The 20,623-nt window shown below is 51.4% G+C and overlaps 1 protein-coding gene across 4 annotated transcripts in view; it reads right to left on the bottom strand.

Annotated features, from left to right (window-relative positions):
• The window catches only part of Pacsin2 (protein kinase C and casein kinase substrate in neurons 2), a 93,472-nt gene extending 92,719 nt beyond the window's left edge, over window positions 1-753 (bottom strand). For 3 of the 4 annotated variants that reach the window (XM_055626983.1, XM_055626982.1, XM_055626989.1), the window contains exon 1: window positions 633-753. The gene's annotated coding sequence lies outside the window, so the exon portion shown is untranslated. Of the gene's footprint in view, window positions 1-352; window positions 429-632 lie in introns of those variants that run through there. The other variant, XM_055626985.1, reaches the window with a different exon arrangement.
• Window positions 754-20,623: the final 19,870 nt, after the last annotated feature.

Genomic DNA, 20,623 nt, shown 5'->3' with positions numbered 1-20,623 from the left:
AAGGCCATCTCCCCTAGGGCACCCAACAAGAACGCAGCATCCCTGGGGCGTGTCTACTTCTAGGTCCGAACCTCTAAGGCCGAGAGGTTCCCATCCAGCTCCTCCGCTCCACTTCTGGAAAATAAAAAAATAAAAAACAAAAAAACAAAAACGACCGTCTCAGAAAAGGGGGGACCCCCCGCAAGCCCGGGGTTCTTCTCTCTTTAGGGAGAGAAGAACGCGGCTCCGGAGCCCCGCGGGAGGCGAGAGGGAGTTGACACTTGGGATCCCGTGAGTCTAGCAAACTATGAAAGTCAAAAGGGCAGGACCCAGCCTTTCCTGTCCCCGCCACGCACCCCTAGGTCACGCTCACCGGGCAGGCTGGGCTCTCGCCACCGCGGGCACCGAGCGGTGGGAGAGACGGAAATGGAAGGCAGTCGGCAAAGTGGCCCGCGAGCGCGTCCGCGTGGGGTCCCGCCCGCTCCGGCCGCCCCTCGGGCCTCCCCGGCTCCGCCCGCCGGCGCGTGGCCCCTCGCGCGCGGGCTAGAAGTTTCGAGCGGCGCGGCCCCGCGCGCTCCGCCCCGGCGCGGCCCTGACAGGGGTAGGCGCGGCCACAGACCCCCCGGTCCCAACCGTCGCCGCGTCCCCCTCACCTCGGCCGCCGCTCGCCTCGGTTCCCGCTGCTTCACGCCGCCCCGGCCGGGCTGCGACTCTGACCCCTTCCCGTTCCGCTCCGGCCGCCTTCCCCGGCCCTGCCCAGACCCGCCGCGGCCGCTTCTGCCGCCAGCCCAGACCGCGCCGCCCCCGCCGCGCCCGCTGTGGTCGTCCTATTGGTTGCCGGGCTCCAGACCCCGCCCTTCAGCCCCTTTGGCGCTCTGGATTGGACGGGACAGGGCGGAGGCGGCACGCCCCCCGCCCAGCGCACTCGGGGGAACTACCCTAGGCGAGCATTAGCGGCCTCCCCTGTCAGTCAAACCAGGAGCGCCTACTTAAGCCGCAGAGAGGCCAGCGTGGGTCACTGCCCGGGAGCCGCCCAGAGGTCCGGGTCTGCAGGACTTCCTTAGGCGGACCGGGCTGCTGTGGCTCTCCTAGCACCCAGGAACGTTGCCGTGCCTGATTGAGAATTCAGATAAGGTGGGACTTTCAGAAAGTTTTCTCGGACCTAGAGAGATTGCTGCTTTCCCAGAGGTCCCGGATTCCATTCCAAGCACCCACAAGGCGGTTCACCACTGTCTGTGACTCCAGTCTGGGGGGATCCGACGCCCTCTTCTGGCCTTCGTGGGAACCATAAACGCCTGTGGTGCAGAGGTGCAAACAACCAAACATTCACACCCAGAATTCTCTTCTTATGCAAAAAGTTTGCTCCCGCTATCTCGGGAAACCTAAAAAAAGAGTTCCTTCCAAGCTTGGCAGAGTGGTGCACCCGTTTAATTCCAGCACTCAGGAGGCAGAGGTAGGCAGCTTTCTGCTTTCGTAGCCGCTAGGGTCTACAAAGTGTGTCACAGGCTAGCTAAGGCTACGTAGCGAGCCCTGTTTAAACACACACACACACACACACACACACACACACACAAAAGAGGAAGTGGGGTGGAGAGACTTCCCTCCAGAGGACACAGATATGGCCATCAGGGCATCCGCACAGGCAATGCACAGACTTTCTGCTTCTCGAAGTTGCCCTGCCTGATAGGATGTTAACCCCACTAGCAAAGGGAAATGATAATGAGTCAACTTGGCTAATAACTTGCTGAGCACTGCCTCCCTCAGTCCCAGCCGGGAGGACGGTAAGAGATGCCCAGGTGAGGGTCTGAGAACTCCACAGCAGGTAACTCAGGGGACTGTATGGAGCAAGGAAGTAAATGGTGGTGGATAATGACTGTGATCCCAGTCCTCAAGAGGCTGACACGGGAGGATGGCTGGGAATTCCGGGCCAGCCTGGGCCACCGAGCAAGACCCTAATTAGAAGAAAGTAAATGGCCCAGCTGTAGTAGCTGCAGTAAACGGGTTACAGAGCAAGACACAAATGAGTAGATGAAGCTAGTGTTGGTGGCATATGCCTGTAATCCCGGCACTTGGGAAGACAGAGACAGGAGGGTCATTGAAAGCAGACTGCCATCCCAGGATGCAAGTTGAGACTTTATTTCAACCTCCCTACAAACAGAAAAGGCAGCTGAAGCGAGCGAGCGAGCGAGCAAGTGAGCGGCATAGTTCTTGGGAGATAGAACAAGAGGCTCAGGAGTTCAAGGCCATTCCAGTTACACAGGAAATCCAAATTTACCTTGGGCTATATGAGACCCTGTCTTAAAAATAAATAAAAAATAAAAACAAGGGGCTGGAGAGATGGTTCAGCTGTTAAGAGCACTGTTTGCTCTCCCAGAGGTCCTGAGTTCAAATTCCCAGCAACCACATGGTGGCTCACAACCATCTCTAATGAGATCTTGGTGCCCTCTTCTGTCGTGTAGGCACACATGCAGACAGAACATTGTATATGTAATAAATAAATAAATCTTTTAAAATAAATTTTAAAAAAAATAAATAAAGACAAAAAGGGCTGAGGAGATGCCCAGTGGTTAAAGCATTTGCCAGAAACTAGAGTTTGGACACCCCAGCACCCACAATAGAAGTCTAGCAGGCCTAGCCTGCCTGCAGAGACAAGATCCCTGGGCAAGCTGGCTAGCTGGATTAGCTGAATCAAGAAGCTCCAGGTTCCACAGGTGATCCTGTCTCAGTGACTGGGGAGCAAATCCAACAAGGAAGATACCCAGTATCAACCTCTGGCTTCCACAGGCATGCGCTCACATGCGAATGTAGCCACAAATGTGCACCGCACATATGCACACAAAAGGAAAGACAGGGTGAAGCCCAGCTGTGTGGAAGTGAGCACACACTTGCCATCCTAATACTCAAGAGGCTGAGGCGGGACGATCCTGTGTTTGAGGCCAGTCTGGACAAGGTCAGCTGATAATGCAGATTCCTGGTGAGTCTAGCCTCATCTAGACACCGGAAGCCACCAACCAGACTTGTATAGCACCTCCTCTGTCAGCTGTAAACATCCCCACAGATGTCTCACAGTTTTGCCCCAGCCTCCTTTACTCCTCTCCAAACAGGTCTACCTCCACCCCTCTCCAAACAAAGGCTCTCCCCGTGAGCCACCAAAGCTCTCAGAGCCTCTGCCTTCTGGTCTGTGGCCGGGATGGAGGATAAAGCCAGCATCTCAGAGTTGTGAGGAGAAGCTTGGAGAATGGCTCTAGGCCTACAGCCATGATTGCCCCGTGTCTGAGCAGATCGGCTACACACTCAAGCCCTTCTGCCCCATTCTTCCCACACGAAGAATCCACCACCATAGAACTATCGGGGTCAGGAGATGACCAGATTAGTCCTTTAATTGCCATCTTATACAACATATTATGGATTTAAAAGGCCAGGTGAAGGGCTGGAGAGTCGTTTCAGTAGTTAAGAACACTTGTTCTATGCTTCTGAAGGACCCAGGTTCAAGTAAGTCCCAGCACCCACATGAAGGCTCACCACTTCCTCAGGCACCAGGCAAACATGTTGGGCACAGACATGGGTTCAGGCCAAGCACTTTTATGAACATAATAAATCTTAAAAAAAAAAAAAAAAAAAAGTTCAGGTTAAAACATACTTTCAAGGGGCTGGGAAGATAGCTCAGAGGTGCAGGCACTTGCCAAGCCTAACAATCTAATTTGATTCTTAGGTCTCAAATGGATGGAAGGAGAGAACAGACTCCAGGCAAGCTGACCTCTGACTATTACAAGTATACTGTAGTATGTGCATGGCACACACATACACACACCTACACATACCCACACACACCTACACACACTAAAAAAATAGCCGGGCAGTGGTGGTACAAACCTTTAATCCCAGGACTCAGGAGACAGAGGCAGAAGGATCTCTGTGAGTTCGAGGCCAGTTTGGTCTACAGAGCAAGCACCAGGACAGCCAAGGCTACAGAGAAATCCTGCCTCAGATAAATAAATAAATAAATAAATTTTTAAAATTAAAAAATTTGGCACACATCTTTAATCCTATCACTAGGGAGACAGAGGCAGGTGGATCTCTGTGAGTTTGAGGCTAGCCTGGTCTACAAAGTGAGTCCAGGATGGCCAAAGCTACACAGAGAAACCCTGTCTCACAAAACCAAAGAAATAAATAATAATAAAGTAAAACGCAATAAACCAAAACAAAATAAAAACAGTTTCAGGCTGGGCATAGTGGTGCCTGTCTGTGATCTCAGCACTTAGAATAAGGCAAGAAGACGGGGAATTCGAACTCATCTTCAGCCACCTGACAATTCAGAGTCAGCCTAGGCTGTGTGAGACCTGTCTCAACTCTTTCAACATAACCCCCTCCAAAAAAAAAAAAAAAAAAAAAAAAAAAAACCTCATATTTTCACAGTGACCAAAAATTTTCAAAGGCAGCTGTATTGACGGTAAAAATAGTCGTTTAACAATGGTGTTTGTGACTCTTTTAAGAAAAAAAATATATATATACCAGCAATTTTAATATTTAGAAGTAGAGAGAGAGCTGGACATAGTGGGACATGCCTTTCATCCCAGCTCTCAGGAAGCAGAGGCAGGCAGTCAGTCTGGTCTACATAGTGAGACCCTGTCATCACAAAACAAAACAAAACAAAACAAAAAAATACAAGGGAGCAAGGGCCCGGCTCTCATGTGTTTGGTGAACCCAGCAAAGGAACGACAACAATAAACACAGGGACATTTTACTGTCCCAAGATGGGTAGAATGTGACAGAGAGCAAAGGCCTCCCAGAAAGCAATGAGCCCTACAGAGAGAAAGGGGTTCCTCTTGGCTGGAGCATTTCAGGCATGCAAGAAGCAAGGAGATACGGTTTAGGGAGGGGAGGTTGGCAGCAAATGGCCACTCCACCCTGCAAGTTTCTTCCCTTCTTTGGGGCTCAATTTTCTGAACTGTGAAGCACAGAAGTCCAGGAAAAGCCAGGACCAGTGAGCCTGCCAGGGCCTCAGGGTGGCCTGGTGTGGCCTGTGAATGCTATGTCCCAGGATCCCTATAGTCTGTGACTTTTGTTTTGTTTATTTATTTTGTTTGAGGCAGGGTCTCATTGTGTAGACCAGGTTGGCTTCAAACTCACAGAGATTGGCTTCCTAAGTGCTGGAACTGAAAAGCACGCGCTACCAAACTCCACTCAACTTTTGTTTTTTAACTGGGACGGCAGGCGGGAGAAAAGGCTCACTGGGTCAAAGTGCTCATGGCACAAACATGAAGATCTGTGTCCCAAGTTCCAGAAACCAGGTAAAAAGCTAGAGGAAGTAGCATGTGTGTGTGATCCCAGGGTTAGGAAAGAGGAGTTAGATTCCGGGGGACTTTCTAGCCAGTCTGATTGAAAGAATGGGCCCCAGTTCAGTGAGGGACTCTCTCTCTCTCTCTCTCTCTCTCTCTCTCTAAGATTTATGTATTTATTATATATACAGTATTCTGTATGCATGAGGGCACCAGATCTCATTATAGATGGTTGTGAGACATCATGTGGGTGCTGGGAATTGAACTCAGGACCTCTGGAAGAAAGACCAGTGCTCTTAACCTGTGAGCCTTCTCTCCAGCCCGACTCTGTCTCAAATAAAAAAAACAAAAACTTTGAAGAGTGAGAGCGGACAGAGAGGCCAAAGTTAATCTCTTGGCTTCCATATATGCATATAAAGGTCAGGGCACTCAAAACGCATGAGTGAGCACGCGCGCGCACACACACTCACACACACACACACACACACCATTAGAGCGTAAGGACATGGCTCAAAACACAAGACCCTGGACCCATCTCCAGCACCAACCAACAAATTGTTAACAGTTTGGAGACACCAAAGTGTTAACTGTCGGAGCCAAAAGAGCACATTCCTGGCTCTACACACGCTCCTGCGACACGAATGTGTCACTGATTAGGAGGCAGCCACCCAGCCCTCTTTGGCCTGTGCACATAGACTCACACATAATTGTACAGGCAAGTACAATACTCTGCTCTCACGTGCTACAGGGCTCGCCCTCAACAGCCCAGAGGTGGAGGGACACTGCATGGCCTATGAATGGGATATCCCTAAGAGGGTGTGGCCAGCATTGATGAGGCAATGTCATTCTGCTTACACACAATCCTCAACTTGGTTCTTTTTTCCCCCCCTCTCTGATCTGTATCTGTGTATGCACAAGTGTGAAGGTCAGAGGACAGTCCACTGGAGAAAGTCCACTCCTTCTACCTTACGGGTCCTGGGTCATCAGACTAGAGAGCAAGCACTTTTACCTGCTGAGCCATCTTACTGCCTTCTGGGGGGAAAAAAAGCAACAAAAAAAAACTCTCCAGTTTGCCTAAGCTGGTCAGAACTCACTGGCTGGCCAAGGATGGCCTTGAACTCCTCATCCTCCTGCCCCCATCTCCCAGGAGCTGGGATTACATAGAATGCCTTAGCACCCATCTCAACTACTTCTCATACCTCCCACCTCCGGGCATGGATCCTGATGAAAACTCCTGCTAAGTCTACTGAGTAGAAAATACTAAGTAGAAAAGCCGTGTGGAGGTCTCCAGCACGGTGTTACCATTTGTGCCATCACACCAAATAAAACTTGAAGACTCAACAAGGGCCGGGCTTTACTTGATAAGAGATAAATCCCAAATATAAATTCCCGAGGAGCTAGACAAGGTGGTACACGCCTTACCGTGAGCGCCACACAGGTAGAGGCAGGAGGAACAAGAGTTCGAGGCCACCCTGAACTCCTCCTCAGCCAGACTCTACCTCCAAACAGCAGTCAAATCTGGTGGTACAAGCCTGTCTCCCTAGTACTTGGGAGGCAGAGGCAGGAAAATCAAGAATCCAAGGTCATTCTCCACTGCATAGCAGGGCTGAGAGCACCTTGACCCTATCTTAAACGTTTTGTTTTTTGAGACGGGCTTTTTCTGTGTAGCCCTGCCTGTCCTGTAACTCACTTTCTGGACTAGGCTGGCCTTGAACTCACAGAGATCTGAGTGCTGGCATTAAAGGCATGCACTACCACCGCTGGGCCCCATCTTCTGGGCCTTAAGGGCACCCAAACACATATGGCACACAATTTTTTTTTTTTTTTAAGTTTGGAACAATCTCCTCACCTTCTTTCACAGCAATCGAAGATGCTCTTTGGACCATCCAATATGGAGCCTGCACGTTGTAAAATGACACTTGAGGTTCAGAATGGAATGTGTTGGCAGGTCACCCTCCCTCTCCTGCATAGTTCCTTATCAACTCTCCCTGCCAGCACTTGATTTTTAAGCCTCCAGCATTTCGGGAGAGTAAACATCATTGTTTTAAACCACCCAGGTGGAGGCTGTGGTCCTTTGTTGGGCAGCTAAAGGTAACAGTTGCCACAGCATAGCAACAGGAGGAAAGCCAGGTATCTCTTCTGCTCTCTACTTTTCCATCTCCCATAAATGCTGTAAGGATACCTTAGAGAAGGAAGGCAGAAGGCGGGGAGGAGGAAGGAGAGAGAGCAAGAGAAAAATTGCCCAATAAGCCCATGCCCAAGAGTTTATAGGACATTCTGGGACAAAGGTGAATGTCAAAGCCTCCCCCATCATTCCTCTCCTAAGCCAGGAGACTGGGAAAGTCTGTCACTTCTCAGCCTCAGTAGACTTCTTTGGTCAGGAGAATGAGGACAGCCCAGCCCTCCTTCTCAGGGTGGCTGTTGAATGCAGTTCCACATTCAAGGGGTAGTGCCTGGTGCCATGGCCACCATGCAGGGAAGGCTCCCTCCACCAGCGCTGGGAGCCAGCCTGTGCCAGGATGCATCTGTGCCTCAGAGTCACCTCCTGGTCTGTGCAGAGGCAGAGCAAGCAGCCAAGGTCCCCGCCTCCCTTGCCTCCTAAGAATGGACAGAGCTGGCCTGGCTTAGCCAGCACCACCTGTTTGCTGACTTCTCTCACCACAGAGACACCACCCACCTCCCCTTCCTCCAGCCTGCCCGCCCTGCCCCCGTCATCTGCATTCCCACTCCCACAAGCCTCTGTCCCGCCCAGGTTCCCTTCCTACCCTCACCTCATCTCCCCTTGGGAGCCTCCACACAGACTGGGACAATTTAGCATCTACATTCCACCTCAAACAGCCTGTGGGGGCAAATGGGTGGGGTCAACTGTATTCCAAGTTTAAGCAAGTCTGCACAAATGAATGCCTGCTTATGGCACCCACTTCTCTCGGGGTCTGGGGAAGACGATGGACCGGGGTCAGGGAGATGGCTCAAGTAAAATCAGCCTGAGGACCTAGGTTTGTTTTCCCAGAACCTGTATACAAGCCGGGCATAGCAAAGACCATCTGCAATCCCAGTGCTCCTAGACAGAGGCAGGAGCAGACCCAGGACAGGGCCTACAAGCTCCCAGGCCAGAGAGCCTGTGAAACAAACACAGCGGCAAGTGTCACGCCCGGTGTCAAATAAGCCAGAAGGTGAGGACTGACACCCACATAACACACATACACATGTGCAAGGCTACACCCCCACAAAGGTGAACACACATACAGATACACACACACGTGCACACAGACACAGCACAGATACACTACACACACATGCACACACACATGCACACCTACATATCGACACTTACCATAGATGCACACACACCACAGACACACACATTCACATACAGACACACACCATGAAGGCTGCGGCTGTGGCTCAGTAGGTAGGATGTCTGCCTAGCCCCCACAAAGCCCGGTTCTATCCTCAGCACCACACACACCAGGCCCGTTCTCCCACTCCTTGTAATCCCAGCATTTGGAAGGTGGAAGCAGGAGGATCACGAGTTCAAGGTCACCCTTGGATAAATATCAAGTTTAAGGTAATGCCAGCCTGGGATACAAGAACCCTACCTTAAAAAGAAAAAGGAAAAGAAAGAGGAAGAAGAGAACAAGGGAAAGACTGCCAGCAAGGCTAGGGGGCCCAAGCAGGATGCCGATGGATCTTAGCCATGTGACCTAGAGCTGTGGCCCACCCGGTATGGTCAGAATCATGTTAAGGTGGGTTTATCCCTCCCTCCTCAGGCACAAGGGCAACAATGTGGCTCATAGTTAAGAGCACTTGCTACTTTTGCAGAAGTCTTGGGTCGTTTGGCATCCACATGGCCGCTCACAACCATTCATAACTCAGGTCCAGGGAACCCAATGCCCTCTTCTGGCCCCTGAGGGCACCAGGCATCTTACATGATAAGCATGCAGGCAAAACACTCAAACATATAAAAATAGATACATCTTGATGGGGCGTATTGTCCTCCCAAGCTGAGGAAGTGCCAAGCTTGGGAAAGTCAGGAGAGCTGCCCCAGGTCCCCCACCCAGCAGTCAGGGACCCCTTTCAAGCTCACCTCCACCTCCCAATTTCTTCAATGTTTTCCCCCTCTCCCCTTGTCATCGAATTCAACAGACACATAAGGCCAGGTCTCCTGCTACACAACCCCTCCTCCCATCACCCCTTGCAGGATGGAGCCACAGAAAAGAAGATGGGAGCAGGCAGGGAAAGAGACACCTGGGCAGGGCACGACGGGTCCTGGGAGAAGCCAGAGGAGGTCCTCAAAGATAAGCAGGCATTTGAGGGTCCGTAATGAGAATATGTCGAATTGGCGTTCTAGCTCACAGTCTTCCCTTCAGGGTAAGGTCAAGGCTGAGGAGGCCAGGAGGGCCCAATTCCAGCGCAGGCTAATCTTGGCAGCCTTCCTCTAAGGTTTCTGGATCCCAGAAGCTCCCAGGTGGCCCCGGGGGACAGAAGAGCAGGCCAACCCGCCTCCCCCAACCCAGCTGTCCCTTGGCAGGCTCCGGACGTGCCCTTCCTGTTGTGACAGCTCTATTTTCTGTGCAACTGGTTCCAGCCGTGGCTCTGGTTTCAGATTGCAGCACGTGTGCTCATTAAGGCTGATGGGAGTATCATGTGGGCACCAGGGGAGAGCGCCGCCGCTGCCAAGCCTGGCCTGGCTAATCACAGGTCAGAGCATTCCTACAGTGTGCCCAGAGAGCTAACCACCCAGTGCCCAGCACCCGTCCGGCAGCCCACACAGTCAGAACTTGACACAAAGCAACTGACATTTCCTTATCAAAGACCTCCCCAGATGAGGCCGAATCTAGCCAGCTCTGCCCTAGCCTTTAAGAGCCCCCTGTACCATTGTTAAACCAAGTCTCCTAATGCGGCACAGTCATCCAAACGATGCTTTGGGAACCATTTGTTCCTGTTTGCTCTGACCGGCTTGCATAGCGCCTAAGAATTCCATGATGGGGGAATTCAGGGAAAGCTCTTGCATGCCTGCTGTGGCTGAGGCCTTTTCGGGAGGAAAGAAAGGGACTGTTGAGGGAACGCGTCCTCAGAAGGCACAGGCATGATTGGAGCAAGCACTCTCTATGCCGTAGAGAAATGGGCGATTTTTCTTTTATCAAAGGACATTTTAAAAACAATTTATAGATGGATGTGGTGGCGCATGCCTTCTATCTCAGCACCTTGGAGGCAGAGACAGGTGGAGCTCTGTGAGTTCATTAATTTTTCTGTAAACCTAAAACTGCTCTTTTTAAAAAGTCCATTAAGGGAGCTAGAGAGATGGCTTGGTGGTTAAGAGCGTTTACTGCTCTCGTAGACCAGTGTTTGCCCCTCAGAGCACCCATGTCTGACAGCTCACAGCACCCTCTGCTGGCCTTTGTAGGCACAGACACTTGCAGGCATATACTACCTATACATACAATTAAATTATTTTTAAAATTAAATTAAATTAAGCAAATTAAATCATTTTTAATTTTTGTTGTTGTGTTATTTCTTGTTTCTTTTGGGAGGGGGAGAGCTGAGGGAGGACAAGGTCTTTCTACATAGCCCTGGCTGTTGGCAGATGTCTGCAATCCTAATGCTCAGGAGGTGGAGGCAGGAGGAACAGAATTTCAAGGTCATCCTTGGTTACATAGCAAGTCCAAGCCCCACCCCACCCCCACACACACCAGGCTACCTGATACTCTGTCTCTGATGTGGGGTGGGATCGGGGTGGGAGGTGAAGGTAGAGGGGAGGTGGGTGGGGGACCAGGAGGTGATTTCCCACATGCCTGCATTCCTCTCCCCTTATCTTCCCTCTACCCCTATCACCCCTATCGCTTGGCTCTTAGGTCAGTGGGCACAGTTGTTACAAATACCAATATACAGTATATTGACCAATATGCTCGTCAGTCCCAGTATGACACTGCTGGCTAAAGTTTGCAGCACACGTTAGGGGGTATGGTTTGTGTTGCTTTCCATGAGGTTTGACCAATTCATGGGTCTACCCTTACCTTGCCCTCCAGAGTCCTTCCTTTGCCCTAAAACATCTGCATTGTGTGCTCACAGCTGTAATCCTAGCGGTGGGGAGGCAGAGGCCGGAGGATCATGAGTTCCACCACAGCCTGGGCTACACAGTAGTAAAGTTCTTCAAAGACAATTTGTAAAGTAAAACTGAGAATTAAAACGCAGGCATGTGGCAGTGCATGCCTCTAACCCTGACACTCCGGAGATAAAGGCAGTAGGAACTAAAAGTCACCCTTCGCCATGTAGTACTACTTTAAGATATGTAAGATCCTGTCTCAAAAAGCAAGCAAACAAACAAAACCAAATAAATAAAGCCAAAAATCTTAACATGGGCCAGCAAGATGGCTCAGTAGGTAAAAGCTGCTGTGTGTACTGGCTAGTTTTATATCAGCTTGACACATGCTAAAGTCATCTGAGGGGGGGAACCTCAGTTGGGGGAATGCCTCCATGAGATCCAGCTGTAAGGCGTTTTCTCAGTTCGTGATCAATCGGGGAGGACCCAGCCCATTGTGGGTGATGCCATCCCTGGGCTGGTGGTCCTGGGTTCTAATAAGCAAGCAGGCTGAAAAAGCCAAGGGGAGCAAGCCAGTAAGCAGCACCCCTCTACGGCCTCTGCATCAGCTCCTGCCTCCAGGTTCTTGCCTTGTTTGAGTTCCTGTCCTGACTTCCTTTGCTATGAACAGCAAAGTGGACAGTGGACGTGTAAGCCAAATAAACCCCACCCCACCCCAACTTCCTTTTGCTCATGGTGTTTCACCACAGCAATAGAAACCCTAAGACACTGTGCAAGCCTTGACAACCAGGAAGCCACAGAGGGGGGAGAAAACTAATTCTGACCACACCCTCGATAGCCCACATGAACACACACACACACACACACACACAACATACACACACACACAAAATACATGTAATAAAAAACAATGACAAAGAAAAACAAAATTTAAAACTCTTCAGGCTTGGGGTAAGGAATGAAGGATGGCTTATTTTGCAAGAGGGAAGGGTGACAGAAAGACGAGCCTGGCCTGGACGCTGGCATGTCTGAAATGACAAGGATGGGTAGGGACGATGGCAACAGTCCCTGGACAGAAGACAGCTGAAAGCCTCAACAGCAAGCTGTGTTTGAACTGGGTCTGTTTGAACTACAGGAGGAGGGAAGAACACTCCAGGAAGATGATCAGTGTGGGCTGAGGCCTCGAGGCAGGGCATCAAGGAGTGCTGGCGACATGGATGGGTGGATGGGGGAATGCTGCAGCTGGGAAAGCCACTCCAGTCCAAGTGCCCGGCCAGGCCAGGTGTGAGTTTGTGGACTGATGCATCTAAGCCAGGGCAGCTGCTGAGCAAAAATTTCCACTTGTCTCCCTGCTTCCTGTAGCTCTCAAAGCCTTTCTGTTTGAGCGCCCTTGCTGGTAGGGCAGGAGACACCAGCGCCCTCCAGGCCGGATGTGGGTGTCTGGTGTCACCGGGACACACCCCCGTCTTTATGGGTGTGACTCAGCCTTCACCCAGTCCAGGGCTCTCCCAGCGTAGGGCATACACTCCCTTGGCTCCGCCATACCGGCTGTTCCTCACAAGCCAAAGGCTGTGGGCAGGATCCAGAAACTGCCTGCCCAGGGGACAATGGGAAGGCAGGGAGTAGCTCCTACCGGCAGGTGTGTCATTTTCTCTGCTAAGAATAGCATCAAGACAACAAACCCTGGGCCCAGGCCCAAGGGTTCAGGTTCAGCCGCTGCTTCTGCCCTAATGGCAAACAGGGATAACTGTCACTCTCATGTCACTGACCCTCCCCAAGGAAACAGGCTCAAAGAAGCCAGACTGACATTGAGGGGTCACACAGAAAGAAGGGGGCAGAGATTCTTCTGGGGTCTCTAATGTCAGGGTCCACGCTTTGAAGTCACACTTACTGAGCAGTAGTCAGTCTACTGTGTGCTGGCAATGGGGGGGAGGCCCAACCCATTGTGGGCGGGGCTGCCCCCTGGGTTTTATAAGAAAACAGGCTGAGCAAGCCATTGTGAACAAAGCCAGTCAAGTGTCCAGCACCCATTCATGGTCTCTGCATCAGCTCCGGCTTCCAGGTTTCTGCCCTGTTTGAGCTCCAGGCTTGACTTCCGCCGGATGATGTCTGATGACATACGTGGGAGTGGAGTAACAGGAGGAGGCACTGATGGTTAGGATGAGGACCAGGGAGAAGGTACGGGGCAGCTAGGGACCCGGCCACAGCTTGCACCCAGCAGCCGGCCCTTCTAGAGGACCTTACATAGTTTGTCATGCCCTGACCCTCACGCAGCAGTCTCCTCCCTCCTTCCTCTGAGCTGTTCCTTTCTCACCTGTCCCCTCTACCCCAGCCTCTTCGAAGCAAAGACCTGGCTGCTTGTCCACAGCTGGGCTAAGTGGTGAATGACCCTCTAGTCATGGTTGACAAAATGAAAAAAAAAAAAAAATGAAAAACAAGCCCCACCCTTCTGCTTGCTGGGCAAGGATTCCCATAAACCCAGATTTCCATAGACTGTTTTTTTGTTTTGTTTTGTTTTGTTTTCCAGACAGGATTACTCTGTGTTTTGGTCAGGCTGGCCTCGAAAACTCACGGGGATTTGCCTGCCTCAGCCTCCCCGAGTGCTGGGACTACAGGTGTGCACCACCGGGTCTGGATTTAGACTGTTTTGTTCATGCTTTCAATATAGTTAGGGATGAATGACCTTGAACTTCTGTCTTCTCAGAGTGTGGGGGTGGGGCGGGAAGGGGAGGGTGGAAGGGGGAGGAGGTGGCTGGGATCACAGGCATCATGCTCAATTTAGAAGTCCTTCCATTCGCTCTGAAAGTACTGATTTCATCGTAATTAGCAGAAGATGCAGGAACTGGGACAGGATGGTGACTGCCTTGTCATTACGTCGTTGTCGTCGTTACCTAGAAACAGTGTTGTTTTACTGCGGTGAGCAAATGACCTCTCCACGGGAAGTCCCTTTGAGAAAGTCATCACCTCTCCCTAGCCTGCCCTCTGCTGGCAGCTGAGGACTGCTCCCTGCTCTCCATCTGCGATCTTCCTGTGTGGAAGTCCCTTCTCATTCCCTCAGCTCCCCAGCTGCCTTCAGGGCAGGGCCTCCTCGGGAGCCCCAACCCCCAGCCCCCATCACTTCTCTAAGAACACCAATCTTACCGCTGTTGCTTCTCAAAAGCATTCAGTGGCTGCCTAGCACCTACAGAAAGGGTCCAAACTCTTCAGCCAGCCAGCCAGCGTCCTTTACCATCTGCCCCCAACCCCACGCCGCCATCTTTTCGAAATGATCCCACACTATTTCCTAGCTTCGCATACTGTTTCTGTTCTCTGTTATGCAGAGAGAAGAGCTTGGAAAACCAGCTCCCTGCAGAAGCCTCCCCACACAGCCCACATCGGAAAGGATGGAACACCCTCATCTCCTCCGCTCTGGCCTGGAGTCTGGGAAGTCTAAGAGGATGGGCAGCAGGGTCTTAAAAGGTACAGGGAAAAAAAAAAGGCAACTGGGGTTGAGGACTTAGCGCATTCAGTATAGTACTTACCATGGAAGCATATGGCCTGAGTTGGAACCACTGACCTCATACAAAAAATAATGGTGATGTATGCTTACGATACCAGTTCTGGGAAGGTGGAGACAGGAGATCTCAGGAACTCCATGGCCAGTCGAGCCTAATGACTGAGCTCCAGGCCCCAGTGAGAGACCTGTCTCAAAACCCAGTAAAGCTCGCTGCCAAGCCTGCCGAGCTGGGTTCAGTTCCGGGAACCCACTGGTAGAAGGAGATAACAGACTCTAGAAGGCAGAAGTCCCTCTCCACACAAGCCGCTTGGCATGAGCGTGCCTACAGATAAAGTGAATGAAGACAACAAAAGTGGGCTGGAGAGATGGCTCGGCAGTTAAGAGCACTGGCTGCTCTTCCTGGAGGTCCTGACTTCAATTCCCAGCAACCACATGGTGGCTCACAACCATCTATAATCAGATCTAGTGCCCTCTTCTGGTGTGCAGGTGTACATGCAGATAGAGCACTCATACATAAACACACACACACATAACGGTAGATGACTTCTGAGGAAAGACATCTGAGGTTGCTCTCTGGACACACCACACATACACAGACCCACACATTCACGCTACAGCAACAATGTTACCGAACACCATTCACACAATTTTTTGTTTGTTTGTTTTTGTTTTCTGAGACAGTGTTTTTCTGAGTAGCCCTAGCTGTCCCGGAACTAGCTCTGTAGACCAGGCTAGCCTCGAACTCCCTGTCTCTGCCTCCCTGAGTGCTGGGATTAAAGGCGTGTGCTACTACCGCCAGGCCTGTTCTAGTACTTTTTAACCCAGTGTCTTCCCTTCCTCAGCTTCAGGAGGCTGACTACCATCTGGCAGATGTGGAAGCAAAGCTCAGAGAGGCTTAGTAACTGCCTTGTAGTCACACAGCAAGGCAGCTAAGCTAGACCCCTGGTCCTACTTTAGCACTAAAATCTTGCCCACATGTCTTTCAGTTCCTAAACTCACACATAGCTAGAGAGTGATAAGAGTCATTTCCAAGCTCCAGGCTTACCCCCCTGGGCATTGTTCCACTGTTGTGACCAGGTGTTTCCTTGCTGTTACACTCACTCTCTGCTTTTTCCATATGAAAGCAGTCTCTTGCCTAGGGCCACTCAGGAAGTCACATGGTGCCTTCAATAGCACCTTCTGCCCCTCAGAGGCTGTGTGACCGTGAGAAGTCCCCATCATTCTTTGCGTCTCTCCTCTTGCCAGTGAAGGACAAATCTGTGAGGGTTAAAGTGTCTTCCTGGACCCCGTGATGTTCTACCTCTCAGGCTAGCTGCATTTTGTATTAACTCAGTGCCCATAAGGCTTTGAGAAATGGCATCTGTAAAAGTCATTAACCGTAGCTTGGCTCAGTGGGGCATGCCTATGATCCTAGCACTCAGGGAAGCAGAGTCAGGTTCAGAGTTCCAGGCCAGCCTGGTCTACAAAGTGAGTCCAGGACAGCCAAGGCTACACAGAGAAACCCTGTCTCCAAAAGAAAAAAAAAAAGTCACTAACTGCACCACAGCCCTGTCCAGTCACACTGGGGTCTGTGGGTCCTTACCTCACTATGGAGGGTGGCACAGTGCCCAGGACTGGCTGCCTTGAGAAACCACCCCCCACCTTTCATGCACCCCTCCCAGCCCCTGACATGCAGGCTGGAGAAATCTGTCTACCTGCAAGCTAAGATCAGGCAAGGCTTCCGTCAACCCAGGGAACCTCTCCGTCAACCTCTCCTAAAACCCAACTGTGTCCAAACGCCTCATTCCCAGGATGGACCATTAAAGGTTCTTGTTTTCTCCTCTTCTAAAAGCTCACTGGGCAGTGGCCTCATGGCAGAGAGCAGTGAGAATTTGAAGACTGAAACTAGGGTGTCTCAGAAGGAGGGACCTACTGCAGGCTTAGAGTAGCTCCAAGAAAGTGTAAAGTTGGGGTTCTGCTCTTGAGTGGTGCTGTGGGTGGCAGGAGGTTCTGATGGACTGTTAACAACCTTATCCACTGGGCAGGAGCCCAGGAAAGAGGCTGAGGCCTGATTGGTAAGCCAGCTGTGGTCCCTGTCAGCATAGTTGGGATGAAATGGGCAATCCATGACTTGGATAGTGATCATACTGTTCCCTACTTTAGAATAATTGGATTAGGGGCTGGAGACATGGCTCAGCAGTTAGGAGTGCTGAGCGCTCTTCCAGAGAACCCAGGTCCAGTTTCCAGTACCCGTATGACGGCTCTCAACTGGCTATAATTCTGGCCCCAAGGATCCAATGCTTTCTTCTGGCTTGTGCAGAAAATGCATGAGCCTGGTACACATACATGTATGCAGAACATCTATAAAAATACAGCTTTAAATTAAAACAAACGACAACAACAAAAAACACAGGATGGTTGGAGAGTGTTCCTCAGGTGGTAACCAAAGTCCCAGGGCAGCCTTATTCAACATGACTGACTCCTGGCTCTCAGTGCTTTCTTCTTGGGAACAATGTCAGAGGCCAGGAGCCTCCCACCCATGCCCACCTTACCTAGAGCAGCCCATGGTGCCCCAAATAGGATCTTTTGGTCTTCCCCTAAAGCCACCACCTGACATTGTTTGTGGCTGTTTCAGGCTGCTAGGGCCTAGGGCCTGAGATCTAGAAAAAAAGGTTGAACAGGACAGGACAGGGTGACAGACAGGAGAGCATTAGGGTGGAAAAAAATCAAGGAAACCTGGTTCCTGGATGGAATTTAGGGGAGGGCATTGAGGTGCCATGAAGCACAGCTGGAGGAAGGTGCCTAGTGGGCTAGGCAACATGACCCACCAGCATGGAAATGGCCTGGAGGTTCTGGGCAAGACTGACCTGTTAACAGCTTCCTTTTAGCCTGCCAAGCCAATACCCACAGCAGGAGGGGTACCCTCAAGGGGGAAAGGGCCTGCCACTCCTGCCCATGCCCTCTGTCGCCCTGGAGGGCCCAGTGCCCTCCACCTCTGCCTACAAACTGCAAGAGTGCCACCAGGTGTTACAGAAGGAGGGGCCTGCCCTGCCTCAGGTGTGCTATTCAGAAGGGGAAGGGTGAGGCTGGAGGGAATGGGAGAAGTGAGACACGAAGATAGACCAATGAGGAGACAGTGACAGAAGGGACAGCATTGGTGTGATACAAATCAAGAACACTTAGTTCCTAGATGGAATTTGGAGGTGTGTGTGTATGAGAGAGAGAAGAGGAGGAGGAGAAGGAAAAAGAGGAGAAGGAGGAAGAGAGGAGAGAAAGGATGGGGAGGGGAGGGGAGATCATTGAGATCCCAGAAACCCAAGACAAGAGGCACCAATGGACCAGCTGCTGAGAGTGACAGGGTTCCAGAGCGGTGACACCAAGCATGAGCTGTCAGCGTTGGCAGTAGAAGGTGGGCCTATGAGAGAAGGTCAACAGTGAACCGCAGCTGACTTCAGAGCTACAAGACAGGGTCAGGGGGAATTAAGCCTGAGAACATGTAGACAAACCAGAACAGGCATGTCCATTGTCTCCTGTTCTTGTTTTGACATGAAGGTTTTTTGTTGTTTTGTTTTGTTGGTTGGTTTGGTTTGGTTTTTGAGACAGGGTTTCTCCTTGTAGATTAGGCTGGCCTCGAACTCACAGAGATCCATCTGTCTCTGCCTCCCAGAGGGCTGAGACTACAAGTGTTGCCACTGCGCCTGGCTTTTCTTGTAAGATCTTAAATTGGTTTTATTTTATATCTAGGGTTAGATAACACTTTATTCCACAAAACAGAATGTGTTCCTGAAGAATGCTGTTTCTAACTTCAAAGCTTTGCAGATACAGTTGAAGCTAGGAAGAACGATACAAGAAAAAAAGTATTTTCCCACAGGAAAAGCTTCCTAAGCGAGAAAAGGGAAACCCCAGGGAGCTGTTACCTCACAGCAGGTCCTGAAAGGTCACAGGGCACCTGGATGACACAGCTCACATTGAGTAACACAGTGAATAGCTAGGTGTCAGGCCAGGGCCCTGTGGCACGGCACTCCAGCTCCACAGCAGACCCAGCCTAGGCCCCACCCCCACCGGACCCCGACATGGCCTGACACAGATGTGAAAGTGTCACGCAGAGGAAGTGTACTGGTTTATCGGAGAAGGATGGCCCAAAACCCAGGGAGAGAAGAGGTGTGTGAGCCTGAGGGCGATGACATTGTGGAGGGAGCCAGTCGGGCAGGAACCTGGACCAGATGGCCTAGGACTGGCCCAAGCACAGGACGGCGGCAGACCCACATTGGAGAAAAAGCCTGCTGGACAAAGGTAGTCCCAAGACAGATGGTTACTCTAGCAGAGACTTGGGCACCAGACAAGGGAGGCAGAGTGAGGGGGCTGAGGGTCTGGGGGCCACAGCACAGGTACCACAGCAGTCCCTGTGGACAGACAGTAGGTTAACCCTGGGACAGTTCACGCGTATCGTAAGTCATGAAAATAAGTAGACACACGGGACCCACTCATCACGAGGGAGAGTAACAGCACTGTCATCCCGGAGTCCCAAGGAGGATGAGTGCCTGAGCCCTGGGCTGGACAATAAGCAGGACTGTCTCCCAGCTCATGGTTCCTCAAGGGCTCCACCACCACCGCACGGCAACGCTTCTTCTGGCAGATATGAGAAAGAGGATAGCCGGAAGAAGAGTACAGAGTGGGGAGAGAAAGTAGCAGACTGAACCTGGCCAAGGGGGGATGGGAGGTGGTGAGAGAGGAAGAGGGGAGAGGGCCAAGAGAGAGCGAGCAAGAGAGCAAGCCACAGAGAGAGAGAGAGAGAGAGACACGCTGGAGGGGTTTAGGGTAGGCACCAGGGTGAGGAGAGCTGAGGAGCCACAGGTACTGAGTGAGCCTGGAGGCCAGTATGTGCTTTTGCTATGCTAACAGGAAGTACAGTTAGCCATTTGTCCTGTCAGGTGCCACCACGATCTCTTATTTTCTATTGTAAGAAACCAAAGATCCAAGAGCCGAGGGGACCACACAGATCACAACTAATGAACACAGAGCCAGACCTTAAAGCCCGGGCCCGAGTCTAGTCACCAACACATAGCACTGCACCTAGGTGACACATGGCGCCCAGGGTCCTGCCTGACCAGGAAGTCACAGAGAAGAATCGCTGGTCCCTTTTCACATGCTGGCTGGAGGTGCTGTATGACTGCTCCTCTCATCTTGCATGGCACCAAGCACACTGCAGGGGACCTTTCCTTTATTAGCAATGACACGTTAAAAACACGGACAGGTGTGTAGAGACACGGGCACACATGACATGACATCTACTCTTGATCAGCACAGCTGGACGCAGGGGTCTTTCAAGACAAATTCCAGGTAGTGACTAGCAGGTGACAGGTGTCGGATGTGACTGTCAGAGAGAGGCTGTCATTAAGAACCCCACTTGTGCCAGGTGGTGGTCGCAGACACCCTTAATCCCAGCTCTTGGGAGGCAGAGGTCAGCCTGGTCTACAGAGCAAGGTCTAGGACAGCCAGAGAAACCCTGTCTCAAAAGACCAAAAAGGACCCCACTTGCAAGCAGGGCTTATGTATGTCAGAGCTGGTCCCCCATACTCCTGCGTCACTGACGTCTGGGAGGAGTCCTTGTAAACTGTTGCTGGCTGGCTGCCAGCGGTGACAATAAAGCCAGATGCCTGAGTCATAGCAACCTCCCCTCGGGATCTGTCTGTGCCCACCTGCTTCACTGTGCCAACCTTGTCTCCAAACCAAAGTGACAGAAACTGGTCCCTCAGCATAGCAGCAGGGGCCTTGTAAAGATAAATGCCTGTCTGCTCTGTGATTAAGCAAGAGGGAAATGAAACAGAATGGCTGTTAGATTAAATT

The sequence above is a fragment of the Psammomys obesus genome, unplaced genomic scaffold, assembly GCF_907164565.1.
Source record: "Psammomys obesus unplaced genomic scaffold, mPsaObe1.curated_primary_1811, whole genome shotgun sequence".
Taxonomy (NCBI): Eukaryota; Metazoa; Chordata; class Mammalia; order Rodentia; family Muridae; genus Psammomys; species Psammomys obesus.
Note: the sequence above shows the minus strand (reverse complement) of the source record. Positions and strands in the feature narration are given on the sequence as shown.